Below are 19,921 nucleotides of genomic sequence, written 5' to 3'. Positions count from 1 at the left end.
TGCAATATGTACTTACATTCACATACTTGCATTGAGTATTTTCTTGGTGAAAACTGGATAAATTGGTCAATAGCATCACACAGTTTTGAGACATTTTGAGACATTGTTGAGATCTCATCTGAAACTCATGTGAGATTCTTGAGGTCTTGATTGTATAAACAAAATAAATATTATTTAAATTTTTAAGTTTATTCTAAAATTTAATGTGAGGCTCACTATGATAGTGGAACTTGCTGGAAACAGCTTGATTTTTTTTTTTTTTTTGCGATACACGTACAAAAACAAAGTTGCTCTTATTCCGTAAGCACACGCAATTGGAAAATAAATTCAGAGGCTTTGATGCATTTCAACTTTTTGCACTGATGTCCAATAGTACATTCCAGCTATCAAAGGCACGAACCACAGACCTTTTCAAGCTTGTGTTTTTTGCCACTTGAAACTCAAAATGCTTGGCAACGGCATTAAAAAGGCCTTCTTCAGTTTGCTGGCAGCAAGGAAAAAGTTTGCATTGATGTTGTGTTTGAGCAAGGGTGTGGGTGAGTGCAAGAGAGTCTGCATGAGATCTACAGGGTGGTCAGTCAAGTGTGCCAGACTTATAGGATGTTTTCTCTTTAATATTCTTTCAGCTTTCACTGACTGGACCTTTACTTAGATGTGAATGTTGGGTCTTGAACTGGGTCCTGGCTGCAGGTTGTTCAGAGACTCTTGCCTAATGGGCCTCCCAATCTGTGGCCAAATTGGTAGAAATCTTTGGAGATATTTTATATGAGGATTTAATATTAAGGATATTTTATATTAAGAGGATGTTGCAACCCAGGATCATTAGAAATCGTACTGACTCTTATCTGTAGTCAGTTTCCAGATGAAATGATCACTAGAGGTAGTAAAACACCAATAACTTTTGATTAATTTAAGTTTGGCTCCATAAATATGACTTTTCTGATGCAGTAAACTTGCTCATGAGCTCACCTTGTAAAGTATTGCACTTGCGATTTGAAATGCATCCTATGAAACACAAGTCATGATAAAAGAGCTCAAAGACTAATAGGGCCCTATCATATACCTGGTGCAATGCAGCGCCAGGCGCGGCGCAAGTGTGTTTTGCTAGTTTCAGCCTGACGCAGTTATCATTTTCACGTCCTGCGCCACGTTGTTTAAATAGCAATGGATTTGCGCCTATTTGTGCGCCCATGGGGCTGCTCGTCTGAAAACGAGGTGTGTTCTGGCGCATTGTTGACGCTTTGCTATTTTGAGGCAACGGAAATATACTGAGCCATTGACCAACTCAAACCTGGTCTAAAGTCAATGGCGCAGTGTTTTTTTGTTATTTAAAGGGCGCATTAGTAATGTGCGTCTATAGGAGGGTCCACAACGCACGTACACTCTGCTATTAAACACACAGGGACGCACAGTAGCAGACAAACATGCCAAATATTAAAAATAAAAGTATTACAATGTAAAAGATTATTATTGTGTATATAAAGATATGGTGGAATCCGGCTTGTCCCGTAGATTATCTGCTTGCACGCGTTCAGTCTTTCCGCTTGCAAATTCCTCCATGTAAATAGCGAATCCGCCATGGCGCGAGCACAACTGGCTTTTTAAAGGGAATTGGAGATGAGACTCTGATTGGTTTAATGCACGTTATGCCCAAAACACACCCATTACTCATTATGAGAACAGGGATAACCCTTTTAGACCATGCACCGGGTGCGCCGACCACTTGTCCTGTCGTTAAACTACCAGAAGTGGATTCGGACACGCCCTAAGTGTACCGTGCGCTTTAGACCATGTGCTTAGATCCTTTAAATAGGGCCCATAGAAAGAACCAGCTAGTCAAGGTCTCCAGGATCACTAGAAACTTCCAATAACAGGAACAGGATTGGACATCCCAGTGATAGAGGCACAATCAACCTGGGTTGGGATTTTGTAACACAAACAAAGCTCTGTGGCTTCTTAGACTTTATTCCCCAGGTATATATATATATATATATATATATATATATATATATATATATATATATATATATATATATATATATATATATATATATATATATACACAGTATATATATATTGTAAACACTGGTGTGATCTACTTGTTGTTGTGTTACGTGTCAGAGCTCAATGCATAGCTCAACACAGTCTTAAGAGAATCTTGCTAATGAATGAAGAAACTGTTGACATGTTTACAGCTATAGCTGTTGAATAACAACACATAGGGTTTAAAGGCACAGACATTTGAAGGCATTTGGCCTCCATCCTGTTTGAGTACTAAGGTTTGTTCCTATTGCAGTAAAGCAAATACTGATATTAAGTACGTACAACGGCACTCCATGCTTGCAATATGTTGGCCCCACTCTTGCATCTGAGTTTACAAACTAACATTGATTATGTTTCCAGATTCACACACAGGAAAAAAGGTAAAGCCTAAATTATAGGGACTTGCACCAGCTTCCTATTCATGTCCTTCTTGAGTTCAATCAGAATACGAAAGGGAGAAAAACAGTATTACATCTTTCACTTTGTGCCTATAAGCCGTTTTTTGCGAGAGGCTTTGACCTGTTTCTCTTCTCGTATAAAAACAAAAGCAGAGAGTGCGTTGACAGCTGCAGCTCCCTCTCCCCGTGGAGAGCTGACGGAAAGCTTTGAAGAACTTGACCTTATGGAACAATAAAACGCCACCATCAAACACTCTTCTGAGACAGGCCACTGACCCCGAGAACCGAGCGCCTGCTCCAGAGTTCAGTGTGTGTGTGTGTCACTAAGCTCGCTTTCGAGCACACCGTTCCATCAGTTGCATTGGTCAGTTTGCAGGTCGGATGCACTTGCGAGAGAGGATCCACTTTGACTTCAATATCATAGTTACAATGAAAATATACGTGTCTGTTGAAAGGAACAAGCATTATCAACAGGTGAACATAAAATGTTCAATGACTTGTTTATTTCCTAAACATGTACTGTTGAACATCTCAAACAGTTTTCTAGACTGATGCTTTGTGAATATTTCAAGTCTAACTCATTGATACCATTGAAATCTATCATTTAAAGACCGCATTAAATTAAAACTGGCTTTTATTTCTGTGTTCATATCGCTTTGAGGTCATTTTTTATGTACTCCTAAAGTCCTGAAATGAACTTATAATCAATATTGATATCAGACTTTCTACCTTTTCTGTATAAAATACAATGTGTGTCTGATATTTATATGTAAATATGCCGAAAATATATTATTTTAAACATTGCTCAAGTATTTAAATTTGTAATCTTTCTAATGCTGCATCAGTTCAATAATCACAGTATTTACTATTTTTAAGTTATTTCAAACACATAGTGTTTCTGTGATACATTTGACATGTTTAATCAATTTAAAGGGCTGGATTGAGAGAAAGCGTATTTCAGGTTAACCATACCACACAAGAAAATAAAAATCAAAGTTTTAAAATAAGTTTGATTCTTTTTATTATGTTTTGATTAATAGTGGTTTCTGTATCCATGCAGGCCAGACTTTGACAGTGATGTACAGTTTGCCAGGGTTTACTATTAAGTGTATAGATCTTAAAGACACGCATAACTAATGAATTGGAATAATGAACATTGGCCATAGGTTTGCTCATGAAAAAGGTCTAAATACTGAGCGATCTTAAAGGAATATTTTGGGTTTGATACAAGTATAAATAAAGTTATCAAAGTTGTGTTCTCAGTACATTGAGTTCTTCATCGATCACTCCTCCAGATTTAAAAGATTTAAAGGGATTGATCAAGCTTTTAAACACATGTTGTAATGATTATGCAAGTTTGTAAAATATATTTAATCAAATGCATTCATAAATAATTGAGAGGGGGGAAATGAAGGATCCCAACCTCAAAAGAGCTTAACGCACATCTGTGATTGTGACAGTTTGTTCATGTTGATCCTTTAGTTATTATAAGAGAACTAGATGTCACAGTGTGTTATGTTTGTTTCATATTAAGTGCATAATGTAGTGTGCAGAAGGTCAAATGATCTGGGCTTTTTCTCTGAATGTTCACAAAACGCTGGCCATGCATCGCAGAAAAACATACAGATGTTCACACTCTCTACATCACTTTAAATTACAGACAATATGCTGTCTGTTTTTTTTTTTTTTTTCAGAAACAAATCTGTCCAGCTGAGATTTGGAAAGTTATCTAAAACTATAATAGTATTTTGAATAGGTGTAACCATACCCTCGTGTCACGTTTCGATTCATATCACGATTCTGAACTCACGATACAATATTATTGCGATACAAAAATTTTACAATTTTTTTTTACTGTTGATTAAAATGTTACATTTGGTATTACATCAGGGTGTAAATGAATAGTCTTGGACTTGGTGCTGGAAACCCAAAGCACAGGACAATAGAGACACCAGAATAACAATATTCATGATTCTGAAGCTGAAAAACAGAATTATTTTAGAAGAATATACTTGAACTCTATCACTGAATAGATCAATTAAAATAATGTAGGCCATTTTTACTGGTATATATTTGGCATTATAAGGATCCACACATACTCCCCCATTGCATTATTATACATTATATTCAACATTATATATAGTACTAACACTAAAACTCTGTAAACTTGATTTTTTTCTCATACAGTAATTATAATTTTGGGTGAATTAAACACAATATATATGGTCACCATCCACGATACTGTTGCATTTTTGTATTGCGATTATACTGTGACGTATATTGTTACACCCCTAGTATTTTGTTTATATTGTAATTAATAAGCATACATTGTTTATGAGCTTATATTTATTACATGTAATATTTAATGAAGGCATAAGCATGAGATAAAAGTGGTAAAAAGATTTTTTTTTAAAGTAGCCTGATGCTGACCTGATATTCACTTGTACATTAATTTACGTTAATTCATAAAATTTGGTCTCCTAGACTGTCATCTGTCCTGACAATATCATGACTGATTCAATCAAAAATATCTTCAGATATTTCTCACTTCTCACGTTTCTCACTCACTTTTCATTTGCTGTGTCGGTGCAGTTACTGTGTTCTGCTTCTGTACGGTAAGATGCCATGTGAAAATGTAATGTCATCTTTAAAAGTCGAGTTTTACCAGGTGGCTTCTCTCATTCAACATTTTAGCGATCCAGCAGGCGTGGCCCCACTCCACATGTTCATTTTTGCTTTCGGCTCATGGAAATGCGTTGACAGTATAGATTGGAGGTCAGGGACGGGGCAAAGGTCAAGCTCCTGCTGCTGACATGAAAGCCGGTCTCAGCACACCTTGTTCTTTGTCTCTGTCGTTCGCTTCTGAGAACAGCTGTATCTTCACAATCTGGGGCTCATCGGGACAAAACAAAAGCCATGTGTTAATTACCTTTGAAGGTGTAATGATTTCAGGGCCAGGAAGATCCTTCATCTGGTTTCAGATGTAGGATGGAGAGAAGGCTGTGCTTTCATGTCTGGTTACAGTTTGACTTGTTTTATACCTGCCTGATGTGCAGATCGCCTGTGGGAAAATAACTGAGAAGCCTTTTGCACCAAAGCATGTTCAGATTACATTTCTGACAAACAGAAAGGGTTATTTTTTTTTTTATTTTTTTTGTGTATTGCATGACCAATATATTCTATATTCATAAAGTATAGGGTCATATTTTAAATAAATAAAGTGATGCATAAATATTAAAAGCTATTGGAAATTTTTCAATCTTGGATTATTTTCTATTTGTTCTATTGCAAATATTATTATCATCCTAATAATTTGAGTGAATTGACTAATGCAGATTCAGAATTTTGTATGTCCCTTGACATCACTCCTGCTAACATGAAGTTTGAGTAAAATCTAATGATCATGTTCTCCAGCATCATTCGAGAATGATCCATAAAGCAATACTCAGTAACAACCATGTAAATTCGAATGAGGCCGAACACTGAAAAAAGGAAACTAAGGGCTTAAATGCACGTTAATAATAAACTGAAACAGAAACAGGTGCGTAACTAACCAGAAAATATGGAAACAAATAAGCAAAGGGAACACATGCAAACAGGAACAGAACAGAAAAGAATCAAAATGAAACTAAACATATCCACGACAAAGGTGTGGACAGTTATTTTCATGCATATGAATTTATGGGAGTTTCCATTTCAGACAAAATTTATGGGAGGAGAGTATTTAAATAAATCACCCAACATGATTTACTAAGGTTTGCGGCAGAATTTAATGCCCAAAAAGCATGTCTCAGCCTATTTTGTGCTTGAAGAGGAGCCGCAGAGAACAGAGAGTGTGTGATAGAAGCGAGATCATCTTCTCCACTCGTCTTCATTCATTTGGAGTGTCAGAGGAAGAAATTATCTGAACATATCATGACATGCTGACCAACAGTATGACTGAGAGTTTGATCTTACTTTTATACATACTGACTAGTTCTGAGTAACAACAAAATAGTTTTAAACAAAGCCATAGCGGAACCAGCTGTTGAAAGTCATGATCTGGTCCTGAATGAATCAGCCTTGTTGAATGAATCAGTTGAGTGAATCATTCAATGACTCACTCAAAGATACTCGTTGCCACCTTCTGATTAACACTTATCCTTCCCATTTTGGCCAGAAAGAAAAGAAGCAGAAGCAGGGTTAGTACAGCTGGATTTTGTTTTATTCACTTATAACTTCTTACACTTTCAGGTTTAGTAATGCATTGGTCAATAATTCATGTTTTAATTACACGTACGCATGACATAAAACGGGGTACGTAGCCCTGTTTTACTGGGGCAACAATAACAAAATTACTATATATGTATTTTTTCCATTTTCACTTGATGTGATCTGTGTCATGATCCCAGTGTGTGTTCCTCTGTCTGAGGACTTTTGTTATGTCCTGTCTCGTGCCATGTGTTGTAGTTCTTTGTAGTCTTTCTAGTGGATTAGTTTTCCCCAGGTGTTGTCTGTTAGCCTCTCCCCCTTGTTATCTTGTTAACCTATGTTCCCTTTGTGTATATATACCCTTGTGTTTCTCAGGTTAGTTGTCAGTCGTCATTTTGTGGTAACGTTCCTGTCTTAAGTTTCCTGGCTATCCTGTGTTTGGTTATCTTGTGGATTACTATCATTAAAGGGATATTTCACCCAATAATGATTTTCTCACCCTGAAGCCATCATAGGTGTATATGACATTCCTCTTGCACACGAATACAATCAGAGTTATGGCAACCGTGAAAATAGGTAGAAGTCTCCATTTGCTCTCCTTTTAATCTTATTGCTACCTACGAAAGACAATTGACCTATCGGTAAGCCCCACCCACCTTAGTTACCGTTGTGAACTTGGACAAACAAATGGAGTTGCTAACTGTCATTCAATGACAGCTGTCAGTGAAATATGGTGGGTAACAAGATTAATTTAGAAACGAGGGTTTACAGATCACAATGTAAGCGGGAGAAGCCTCATGTTACGACCGTCGCGATCTCAGATGAACAACATCCAGGATCAGATTAAAGATTAAGATTAAATTAATTTACATTTAACCAGTTTAATATGGAGAGGCACTGAATTGTAGACCAGTCTGTACATGACGTGAGAACAGTTAGCTATTTAGGTTTGTATGTTAGCATGAACTCACTAACTTTAACTGTAACTTAATGAGAGTATGACAAGCAGAAAATTAAAGGTTTTTCCTTCAATGGGATTGAGGTTGAATCCTTAGGGAACCAGGTTATTGCGCTCACGTCATTGGATTTAATACACAGCGTAATCCAAAGCAGACATTTTGTTTGGTTTTGGGAAATGTCCCATCCTCTCAGGATACCTGGAATCACTGTTACAAGTACCTCAGGGACATCGTTTTACCAATTTTGTAGCATAAACACCATCAAACCAATGAGAGCTTTGGATCTTCCCATGTTTCTCTATGAACCTAAAGATGTCTGAGTTCCCTGTGTAACTGATACTCAGCAGCCATTGGCTCATCTGTGTTCGAGGGGAGGGGCTTAGCGATAGGCCAGTTGAGACATTCAAGAGTTCTCGTTATTGATTTTTCTTTCCTATGAGGATAGAGAGAAGAAAGGACATTATACTAAGACTGCAAACAGATAATTTTATGAAATACTTCAGGGGCTTTTCAAGAAATTGATGCCATACCAAGAGGAGAATGCTGATGAACAAAGCTAAGCATTCAGACACGCATGTTCTACCGAGACAAAAGCAGAGATGCTTATTCCAGGAACCTAAAAGTACATTCCCAGAGCTGGAAACATGGATGGAAAGTAATCAAGCTGTGGAGTGATGTCATCTTGATGAAAGACACATCATCAGGGAGCTGGTTGGAGCTGGCACGGGTTGTTGCAAACTGAGCTACATCATACTAGAGCACAACATCAAAGCAGGTGCCAGGCTCCCAGACGTGTGCCAGCAGCGTTTACGACCATGACATCTCTCTGGCACAGGACAATGGGCTGTAGAGTTATGAAGACATGCAAAGTGTGCTTTTTGTACCATTGAGACAAAAGCTCTGAAATTTCACACGGAGAATGAAATGTGATTTATACAATACATTCTCCAAAGATGTTTAAAAACACATGTAACACACGTGACTAAACCTGATTGGTTCCAGAGCCGATTGGTTCTTATGATAATGAGCTTACAGTCTAAATTTAAACTGTTAAATTATATAGAGCGATCGTGTCTCTTTAGAGGAAACCACACGATTCAAAACTTTTTGAAACGTGAACGGTTTTGGTCAATCGTTCATCGGAGGGATTATAAATCTCTCAGGTTTCATTAAAATATCTCAGTTTTTCTTTCGAAGATGAACGAAAGTCTTAAATGGTTTAAGAAAAATAAGAGAGTAGTAAGTGGTAAGTCTAATTTGTGCTTCCTTTGAGTCATTCATGTACAAATTTGTTTATTTAATTGTTTTTTTTTTTTTTTTTTTTTGTTAAAGCTGCAAGTCATTTGTCCTAGTTGTCCTGACATACAATATCTTGCACAACTTCTAATTTCCTTAAATCTTTGCTACAGAGATGAAGAGAGTGCATGTTAGCATGACCACAATAGTGGGAAATATCCTTGGCTTAACTAAACCACAATTATCAACATCCAACATATACAACACACCCTCTAATACTCACAGGTTGCTTAATTGCAGTAAATAACTATATCAGTGACTTTTTGATTGAACTTTGCTCACTGTAAGTTGTGTTGGGTTTCTTCTAATCTCATGTTCAGTGTAACTCAGTGTTGTGCTGTATAGTGACGACAAACAAGAGGATAAAAGTGGACACTCATGTCTTGCATGATGAGGATATAGTCAAAGCTTTGAAAGGTAAACTGAGAAGCCAACGAAATTCAAATGCATTTCTATGCAAATTATTATACATATATTCAAACATGGATGCAAAAATATTAGTAAATCATTGGTTATTTGTATATAAATTCATCTTCCCTTTCACAGATCCTGTGATAAAGCAGTCTTCAAATATACAGTGTCTCAAACACAAGCCCTCAGTTGCGGAAAATGAGTCGAACTCAAAGAAGCGATCGTCCACTTGAAGATGAAGATGTGACATTCAGACTCTTCTGTTTCTTTGGTTCAGCCATTTGTAGGCCTATGTTTGTAAATAATGCATTATTCTCTTTTGCACAGCATTTTTCAGTAACTTTGTTTCTTTTTTTCCATGCATAATGCATTTAGAGATGTAATATTACTTTAATACCTAGGTATAATTGAAATTTTGTACAAAAAATGTATACAAATAGCTCTGCCATAGCATTTCACTGACCTTTCATTTATTCTGTATTGTAATGTATTGTGTTCTAGAGATTATACTGTACTTTTATAATGTACTCTAGGTATTTATTTTGCAATGTACACAAGATAGTATATTCAAGTTTTCTTGATTTCAAAGTGTGTGTATGTCTTAACATTTAAATTTCATTAGTTCTGCACTTTTAATATACCATTTTGAATACTGAAAAAAACAGCTTTATAATAAACTCACTACGAGTATAGTAAAGATAATATATTTCTAATCTGCTGAAATGCTTTTGAAATGTTGTTGAAGCACATTAAACTGAAGCTTCTATTCCAACTAGTTTAAGAAATATTAAACTGTAACTGTATAGTAAACTGTAAAGAAATACACTTAAATTGCACTAAATGTACTTGAAGTGGTTCCATTTTAGCACAAATTAATATATTAAAATATATTGCAAATAGCTTAAAATTGATCTTAAGAATATCTTGAAATACACTTAATATAATTGAAGGTTTTTAAAATAACATATTTAGGCCTATGTCCAAAAAAAGCACAATTTCCTTTTCACCTGAATAGTGTCTATTTACACTGAGCAAATAGATGGTTTTGTTGGCAAAGGCTATTTACTGTAGCCTAGAAATCTAGACGCACCCTAGCGGCAGCAAAATGTATTTCGCAGCCAGGTACGTCTAGCAACTCTCAATAAACCTTCTCGCTGCAAAAACCCAGATTGGGTCAGGCCAATCACGTTGTGTATAGAGTAGGCGGGGGCGGGCTTAACATACACGACAGAGTTGCGATGGTTACCTGGCTGCTGCTACTTGAAAACAAAGAATGGCGGCTGCTGATGGAGAACAACGGTCTTTCGAATCGGCTTTGGCCGCGACTCTGGAGGACTTGGAGTTAAGTTTTTCTTTGAGAAAAGAGCAAAGAACGGCACTTAAGTCATTCTTAAAAAAAGGAAGATGTGTTCGTCGTTTTGCCGGCCAGATATGGCAAAAGTTGAATCTATCAACTAAGCTCCGCTGTTGGGAAAACGCTCTGGTTGGTTGAAGCGCTGTCCTATTGCGTGCAGAGGGAATTTGAAAGACAGCCGTTTATCCCGCCCCTCGGATTGAGCCGTGACTATGGTGAGTTTCCAGACCTAACATCTTGATGTAGGTCTGGCTTGCCAGGCTATATTTACTGCGATTCCGTCTACCAAATCAAATGACAGAATAGTGCCTCAAGTAAGTAGCCTACACTTAATTACTCAATTTCGCTTTTGACGCAACCAACCATAGATCGTATCAGCCTTTTCCCGATCCTGTTCTTCTCCCTATTATCTCATCACATATACGTATCAGCTCGGAGAGGTGTTTCTTGTCAATAAAAATTAAGACAATATTCAAAAAGTGTATATAAAGTGGAAGTGGAAATAAACAGCCTAAACATTATTTAATAGCCCTAAAATTGAAATTACGTTGATCAGGCTGGCACGTAGTATCAATCAGCCACCATTCACACGAAGTATAAATATCATTCAAGTAACACTGTTTACACTTTTTTTTTTTTTTTGCTATCACTTAGTGTAAATAGCATCAAATAGACTACTATTTGCACTTAGTAGGAATTACCTCTCCCATATGTATATTTATATAACATTTTCAAAAGTAAAGGTATATGGTGCTCTTCATGTTTGTGGTTGCTAGGGTGTTCTGGGAGGTTGCTAGGTGGCTGTTTACAGGGCCAAAACAGGTTTTGCTTAGCTTATTGAGCAATATTCATGTGATGCTAAACTCAGCAAACTCTTATTAGATTTTTTTTTTTATTTTTTTTTTTTGGTGAAATAAAATATAGCCTACACTCGAAAAAATCTTGGGATATTTTTTTTCTACCCAAATCCTGGGTTGAGCCTTCTGGGTAATTTTTTCAGTATTTGGGTAGTTTTTTGTGTTACCCAGCTCCTGGGTCAGACATAACAACCCAGGGATTGAGTTATTTATCGCGGGCTTTTTGCGACCTCTTCAGGAGAGAGTAGTGCAGCTCCGTCAAAATGGTGCATGTCTTCGGTAAAATACAGGTTTGTGTACATTTTATTTGATCCATAAATTCGTTATTGTGCTGTATATCTTTTAATTTTATGCAAAGCAACATACAGGGGCGCGATGTGACTCACCTAAACAAGTGTCGCGTTGGTCTTTTCGCGTGATGGAAACGCCTGATGCCCGTACATAAATGTTTATGATTTTATTCGAAAAGATACAGAATATAAATTAGTATAATGTTAAAATATGTTCTCAGAACCTTACACTGATTGATTGTTTATGGACAGGTTATGGAGCCTGACACAAGCTCCGGCACAAGATCCAGCGCTGGTACGGTAGAAACGGCACAACAGAGACTGGTCGATTACACTTGAATTACTTACAAATGTTTAATTTGTACTTCTAATATGAAATGTTGGCAATATGTATTAAAAATTATAAAAAATAAACTATAGGCTACTGTAAAAATATGATTGAAAATAAAGGAATTATCATGCAAGCCAGTGGTTGTATCAAGTATTTAAAACAAGTTTAGAGGATTTAAGTAAATCCATTGACATTAATTAATGTTTGAAGTAAAAAAAAAAAAAAAAGGAATCAACTATGCTGGGTTAAATCAACCCATTATGCTGGGTAAAATGATCTCAGCATGTGTTAGACTTTTACAATTCAGATTTAGAAACCAAAGATTCATGACCAAAGACTTTCTTGACACTGGTCAGTGTCAGATTAGGACAATGCCAATCAAATAATGTGAAGCTAATATTTGCTTTTTCCACCCTCTTCTTATTTCCACCTACAAGCGGGTAAAGTGTGGCGCTTTGGGGCTCAGCTGTGTCATTTTGAAGGGGCCCACAGCATTTCGTAGACATACACACACACATACACACACACACATGCAGGCCAACCAAAACACTTTTGGCTGGAAAATACAGTGCAGGACTGGTTTCGCTAGCATCACAGGAGTACATTTGATGTGGTTTTACTTGGATATCTCAGAAAATAAGGGACTTCTGCAAAACATTACTAATACTAACAGACAAATGGTTAAATAAAAACAGGATTTGATCTGCTGCTTTAAAGATCCCTCTGCCTGTTTATCCACAGATCAACCGAGTGTGATTCCATTTCTAAAAACCCACATCCACACAAACAAATTACCCAATATTATCCATACATACAAATTAGTCATCTCCCATTTGAACTAGTATACAAGCTGTCAACTTTACTCTCATAATCTCTCCATGCCAGGGTACGCAAATGGAAAGCTGCGCAGTCTTGAAGTAGTTAGTCTTCCTTCATGAAATGAGGAATCATCTGCAACCAATAGAGACACTCTGGTTACGAAAGGAGAGCCTGTTTGACAGATGTCTCCTGCTATACTGAAGCCCACTTCCTAGATGGCACCTCATGACTTATGTTTATGGTCAAGTTTGTTTACTGATTCAATGGAGTGCACACAGAACGCATTAATGGAGCGTAGAACATGCCAAAAAAAAAAAGACCTGAATAACGTTTGTTTGCTTTTATGTCATAATTATATTACAACATCTGATGCTCTAAAAGCACTAGAGACTTACACCACATTACTGATTCAGACTCTTCAGGCTTTAATGGATTATCATACTCAAACTCTTTGTAGATTAACACCATCAAATGCAGAGTCAAATTCAAGTGTGACTCTAACTCCAACAACGCCCTAAGATGCAATCATGCACGCTTAACCCTGAAACCATACCCCCCCCCCCCCAAATTTGATGTTGCTTTAAAGAAATCTGTTAAAGAAACTTCTTAGTGAATTACAAAGGTTTTATAGATGGTGATCTCTGCTTTGTTCTAGGAATGAGGACTTCCACCTGTTTCTGATGATGGGAGCTGGAGCCTGTCCCTTTTAAGAGCTTGATCCTTCTTGATCTCTTTGATGTAACTTGACCTAACAGTTCCAGCGAGAAGAATTTGATGATTTTGGATGGGCTCTTTTAACTAGCTGCGTAGGAGATATGAGAATTGAGCAAAATGAGTAGAGCCAAAAGTAAGGATGGATAAAACTAGGTTAGAAAAACTGTCGATGAAGTCAACATGAAACACCAGTTGCAGCTCATGTTACTTCTGTAATCTGACACGTTTCCACATGAAACAAGATATTCAATTGGGAAAATAAAATGCAGGAGATGGATTAGTTTGTGAAAAGTGGGCATTACATAATAACCAGAATGATGCCAGGTGGTTAAAGTAAGGGCTTTTATATATGGACTTTTAGTTTGTAGTGTTGTCTTCCTGTTTCCTGTTAAACTTTGTGATTTAATGATTGTTCTCATCTGTGTCTTGTTACCCTGGTTAGTCCTTATGCATTTAAGCCACTGGCTGCATCTGAAATTACATTCTTCCATGAGAAAAACAGCATGTGACAAAAGAAGTATGTCCTTATTCACAGTACTCATAAAAGAGTAGACAAAACGTACCTGGATAACCTATATGGAGAGACTCTGAAGTGTGTATATGATAGGCACTTTTTTAGCTTAATTTACCTTAACTGAACAGCTTCGGAGTCATTGGAATTGTTATATGACTTTTTTCGGGTTGAATGGTGATCTTCTCGCAACCCCCCTAGCGCCTGTGAGCGGAAAAAACACCCTTGCAACTTTGGGCCGCCGGCCTCAGCGTCAGGAAGTATCGCGTGATATCAGGTCTTGCGATGTAACGAATTGCTTTACGGCACTGCACACATACATTTATATGCTAGCCTTCTGTGTATCATACACTGTAAAAAATAATTCTGTGGCTTAGTAAATATTACAGAAATTTTTAACTTTATTAACTTAATAAAATCTCTGTATATCGTTTACTTGATTGTTTGAGTTAAACATACCAAAATAATTGAGTAAAAATCCAACAGTTAATTTTATCTAAAATTTACAGATATATTTAAGTTTTTTTCAATAAAATAATTTAGTATTTGACTAACCAATTATTTCTTTATAATATACTTAATATATATGTGAAATTTCTATCAAAATATTTGAGAATGTTTAATAATTTACATATATATTTAAGTTTTTTTCAATAAAATAATTTAGTATTTGACTAACCAATTATTTCTTTATAATATACTTAATATATATGTGAAATTTCTATCAAAATATTTGAGAATGTTTAATTAAACTGATCTGTTTCAAGAAACAAAAAAAATTACTTAATTCAAATCAATATTATTAATATATTTAACACGCTCTTAAAATTGAGTAAGTTTACTCAATTAAAACAATGCCCCCCCCCCCCCCCCCCCCCTCCCGCAGGACGGCGGTATGAAGTTCAAAGTTCACCCGCAGAGCGCGAGTCTGTCTCCGGCACGAGGACCAGCGCAGATTCGGTGGATATTGGATAACAGAGTGGTTGATTACACTTAAATTAGGCTACCTGAATGTTTAAATATTTCATTTTTACTTGTTAAATAAGTTTAAATGCAGGCAATATTGTATACATGAAAAAACAGTCTAAAATGTGCTGTATTGCTGTACTCATTGAAAATAAAGGCCAATGTAATGTATAATGGTGGTTGTCTGGAGTACTATTTTACAAAGGTTTAGAGAAAATAAAATAGTTAATATTACTCATTAATAAAAACAGTTAATATTACTCATAAATATTGTTTTTTTAATGTTTAAATGTTAAATTATTTCTACTCAATTTTATTTGTTAATGTACCAGATGCAGTTACTCAGATTTACTTAATTTTTTTACTTGCATTTACTCAATTCATACAGTATATTTCATTGATTTCACAGCTTTAAAATGTACTAAATTTTTTTGAGTGTAAAAATGTTTCACCAATAAAATTGAGTAAATAATAGTTAAACTTTTTACAGTGTACACACCTCAGTGGACATGGCTCCGTGCGTTCGCCGGGTTCTTTGAAAACAAATGCACATGATCAGAGGGAGAAGATGGGAGGGGGGAGAGTATTCATAGTGACATATTCAATAGTCAAATATCTATTCCGAAGCTGTAGGGGGAGCTCTATAGAGAAACCCGTGAGAAAAAGGCGAGAAAACAGCGAAGAAATTGCCAAAACTGCATAGCGCTGCTTTAATATCCCATGAGGCCATGGGAGAGGATTTGTGAATATTTTGGGGATATTTAATTTAATTTTATCAATCAATAAATTCCACTAGAAACAAACCTTGTTGTATTATTTTAATTTAATACTGTGAAGCTGCTTTGATACAATCTGTATTGTGAAAAGTGCTATACAAATATACTTGACTTGACTTGACTTGACTTGACTTGACTTGAATGACCCTAGTAAGCCATGTGACAATAACGACAAGGTGGATGTACTGTAATATGTCTGGATTACTTTACTACACACATTCATACTATATAGGACATACTTTTTTAGCGGTCATGAAGTACCTATGCAAGAGAGTATGCGATTTCAGGCGCAGCCATTGTGTTTCCAGTGTTCACAGTCAGGTCTTGCCCTGGATGTGCCGTCATGTGCTCAGTTTCATTGCCTGTGTTCCTCTGTTTCCTGGTTCTTGTGTTTATTTTGTTATTATTGTTATTAAATAAATGTTTGTCTTCAGTTGGATCCTGCTCTCGCTCGTGTCTGAGGCCCTGTTTACATCTGGCATTAAGAGGCGTATTGGTCGATCGGCTCACAAGTGGACGACGCTAAATACTGGTGTAAACGGGGTCTAGTAGTTTTGAGCTTGTCCTCTTCCAGAGGTAGATGAAAACACATGCGTTTGAATGGCCACAAAAGACCGCCTGCTGACCTAATGAGTAAACATCATGGGAAATGCTAGCCTGGCAAGCCAGACCTACATCAAGATGTTAGGTCTGGCAACTCACCATAGACACGGCTAAATGTCTGTCTTTCAAATTCCCTCTGCACGCAATAGGACAGCGCTTCAACCAACCAGAGCGTTTTCCCACCAGCGGAGCTAGTTGATAGATTCAACTTTTGCCATATCTGGCCGGCAAAACTACGAACACATCTTCCTTTTTTAAGAATGACTTCAGTGCCGTTCTTTGCTCTTTTCTCAAAGAAAAACTTAACTCCAAGTCCTCCAGAGTCGCGGCCAAAGCCGATTCGACAGACTGTTCTCCAGCAACAGCCGCCATTCTTTGTTTTCAAGTAGCAGGGAAACGTCGCAACTCTGTCACCATTATTTTAAGCCCGCCCCGCCTACTTTATACATAATGTGATTGGCCTGACCTAATTTTGTTTTTTTCCAGCTCGAAAGTCAATGGAGAGTTGCTAGACTACCCTGGCTGCAAAATAAATTTTGCTGCCGCTAGGGTGCGTCTAGATTTCTAGGCTAGGAAAATGCGCTAGCCAGACGGGATTTACATTTTGTCTGCTGAAGTCCTAAAGGCTCGTTCATACCAAGAACGATAACTATATTAGTGTCCACACCAGCGGACGATATCTTTAAATGCATTGTTACATTTAAATGCTCAAGCAGGATGGATTCTGATTGGCTGTCAGTGTTTTTATCGCTCATCAGCTGGATAAAATCGTTCTGAAAGTGATTACAATAATATAATTTCTCTATGCCGTTATCGTTATAGTTGTGGTGTGAACTCTGCTATTCTTTAATATTGAGATATAAACAGAGCCTGAGTTCACAAGACATTACAACATCATCTTATCACTTGGGCAGAACCCTCAAAGGGACATCTTTGTGCCATAAGAACTATTCTTAGTAGTTCCTTAAGGGTACTATTACTCTAAAAAGGCAATAATAGTAATTTTCAATATTTTAAAGTGTAGGTAAGGTACAAAAGTTTTGCCTTTAAGAGCACTCCCCCAGTGACAAGCAGTCGGACCAGGTATAATCTTTTCACACGTTTAAGTCCTCACAGTGCACCAATATAGGGTCAGAAAATATCTTTCTCCATTGATGGCAGTGTGTAGGAATGTATTCTGATGATTTTTTTCACAAGCAACATTAAATCTCAGATATTTAATTTTATATAAATTTATATATCAGATATAAAACTTTATTTAGGTTTTACCACTGACTGATTGTTGTAAGAAACGGGCATATTTCCCCCTATGTTGCCATTCATGTCACAGCTCAGAACAGTCACTATAATGAAGGTAAATTACCTTATGATTCCATTTTATTGGAAAAGCTAACTTGAAATTTTGTGCATCAATGAATGGTGGTGCACAAGACCAGAAACACACATAAAATAAACAGGGTCTTCACTTTCTTTCTCTCACACTCTTTGTGATGTTTGATTATAATTAACCTGAATGCTAAGCATGATGGTCCTGCCAAGCAAGAGTTTAGTGAAACCTGAGGATGGCATGTGCAACTGATAGGAGATAACAGACAGCCTTTGACTTTGACAGGGTCAGAGAGAGGGGGTTAGAGAGGAACATGAAGCATCAGAGCTCCTGGGTAACTTTCAATTAATCTTAGATTGACTCACTTGGACCAGCACAAGAGACATCTTACAGCGATGAGTTACTGCAGAGATCTGCTCATTCCTGTGATGAGTAACTCCCACAGCAGTAACGTTCTCCCCGATGTCGTGTCACCACGTGTGACGGGGCCCCCGGAGAAGGTGTAGCAGAAGTGAAGATCCATCTGTGAGTGATTTAATGACTGCAGTTCCAGAGATGATGTGTAATAAAATGGGAGGTATGGGTCAAAGTGACTCAACTCAATCAGGGACAGACCCTTCTGAGTCCACCACATGCTCTAATCTCAACAAACATCTGTTTGAAGTTCCTCAATGAAAGCCATCAGTCCTGCTGGTGTGACCTCATGTAGGACGACCACCTCCTTCTGTTGCTCATGAAGAACCGTGTGACGTGCGCTGTACATCCGCTGCATTTTTCCATACTGTCCCCACAACTGAATTTTTTTAGAGGATAGTTCACCCAGAAATGGGAATTGTGTCATGATTTACTCACCCTCTTGTCTTTCCAAACCCACCTGAACTTCTTCTGTAGAAAGCCTGTGCTTCTCTCGCTTTTCAAGCAATAGACCTCAGTCAGTTTAGACAGCATATTGAATTTACACAGATAAAAACGAGGCTATGAGTGATAGACTTACAGTCTTGCATACATTGTGTAAAGATTCGCCTTCTCGATGTCATCACGCACGTCGTTAAACACGGCAAACGATGATTAGTCAAGAAGCGTGAAGTCTGACATGTTTCTTGTCCACGACACAACAAGAATTTAGGAGTCAAAATCTGACACAGTTATTATTGTAACATACAAAATAATAGTGTAGTCTGAACCCGGCATTAGGCTGCCTTATATACTGTATCCAGGTTTTCCAAGACTGTGGGAACCCTGGTTCTTCCATGAAAAAAAATGAAAAAAAAAAAAAAAAATTGTGTCCAATTTTAAATCATTTCACAACCTCATTAAAGGGTTAGTTCACGCAAAAAAAAATGAAATTTCTGTCATTAATTACTCTCCCTCATGTCGTTCCAAACCCGTAAGACCTTCGTTCATCCCCTGAACACAAACAAAGATATTTTTTATGAAATCCGAGAGGTTTCTGACCCTTCATAGACTGTAACATCATTGCAACCTTTAAGGCCAAGAAAGGTAGTAAAGACATTGTTAAAATAATTAATTGGACGGTTCAACCTTTAAGCGACAAGAATACTTTTTGTGAGCAAACCCCCCCAAATAACGACTTTATTCAACTATTTCTTCCATGTCCTTCTCCTTTTGCTATTGACGTTTGCCATGTCCAAATACCCACACTTGTGGTCTTGGCCACTTGAGAGCGAGTGCACGCGACAGGAAGTAAGTGCGCAAGACTGTCACATGTCTTAGAAATGCCAAAACGCAGTGCCCTTAATGCACACTAAACCCACACTATCACTATGCGTATCCCATCATGCATTATGTTCAGGAACTCATGTGCCCCGAAATCATGAGATGTCGAGGAAAACATTCCACTGTAATTTAAATTAATTAGATACATATATTTTGGTAGTAAAAACATAAAAGTGTTGCACATTTTATTGGTGCAAAGATGAATATGGTGTGTGTAGACCTATTTTGTACAACATTTGCAACTGTTTTATCCCTTAATTAGAAGCACCGCAGTTTTAAATGTGTGTCTTCTGTTAGTTACATAGCGACTTCTGAACAGGCATGTAGAAGTTTATGTT

Source organism: Scardinius erythrophthalmus (genome assembly GCF_964197995.2).
Source record: "Scardinius erythrophthalmus genome assembly, chromosome: 1".
Lineage (NCBI taxonomy): Eukaryota > Metazoa > Chordata > Actinopteri > Cypriniformes > Leuciscidae > Scardinius > Scardinius erythrophthalmus.
This window is presented reverse-complemented; position numbering follows the sequence as displayed.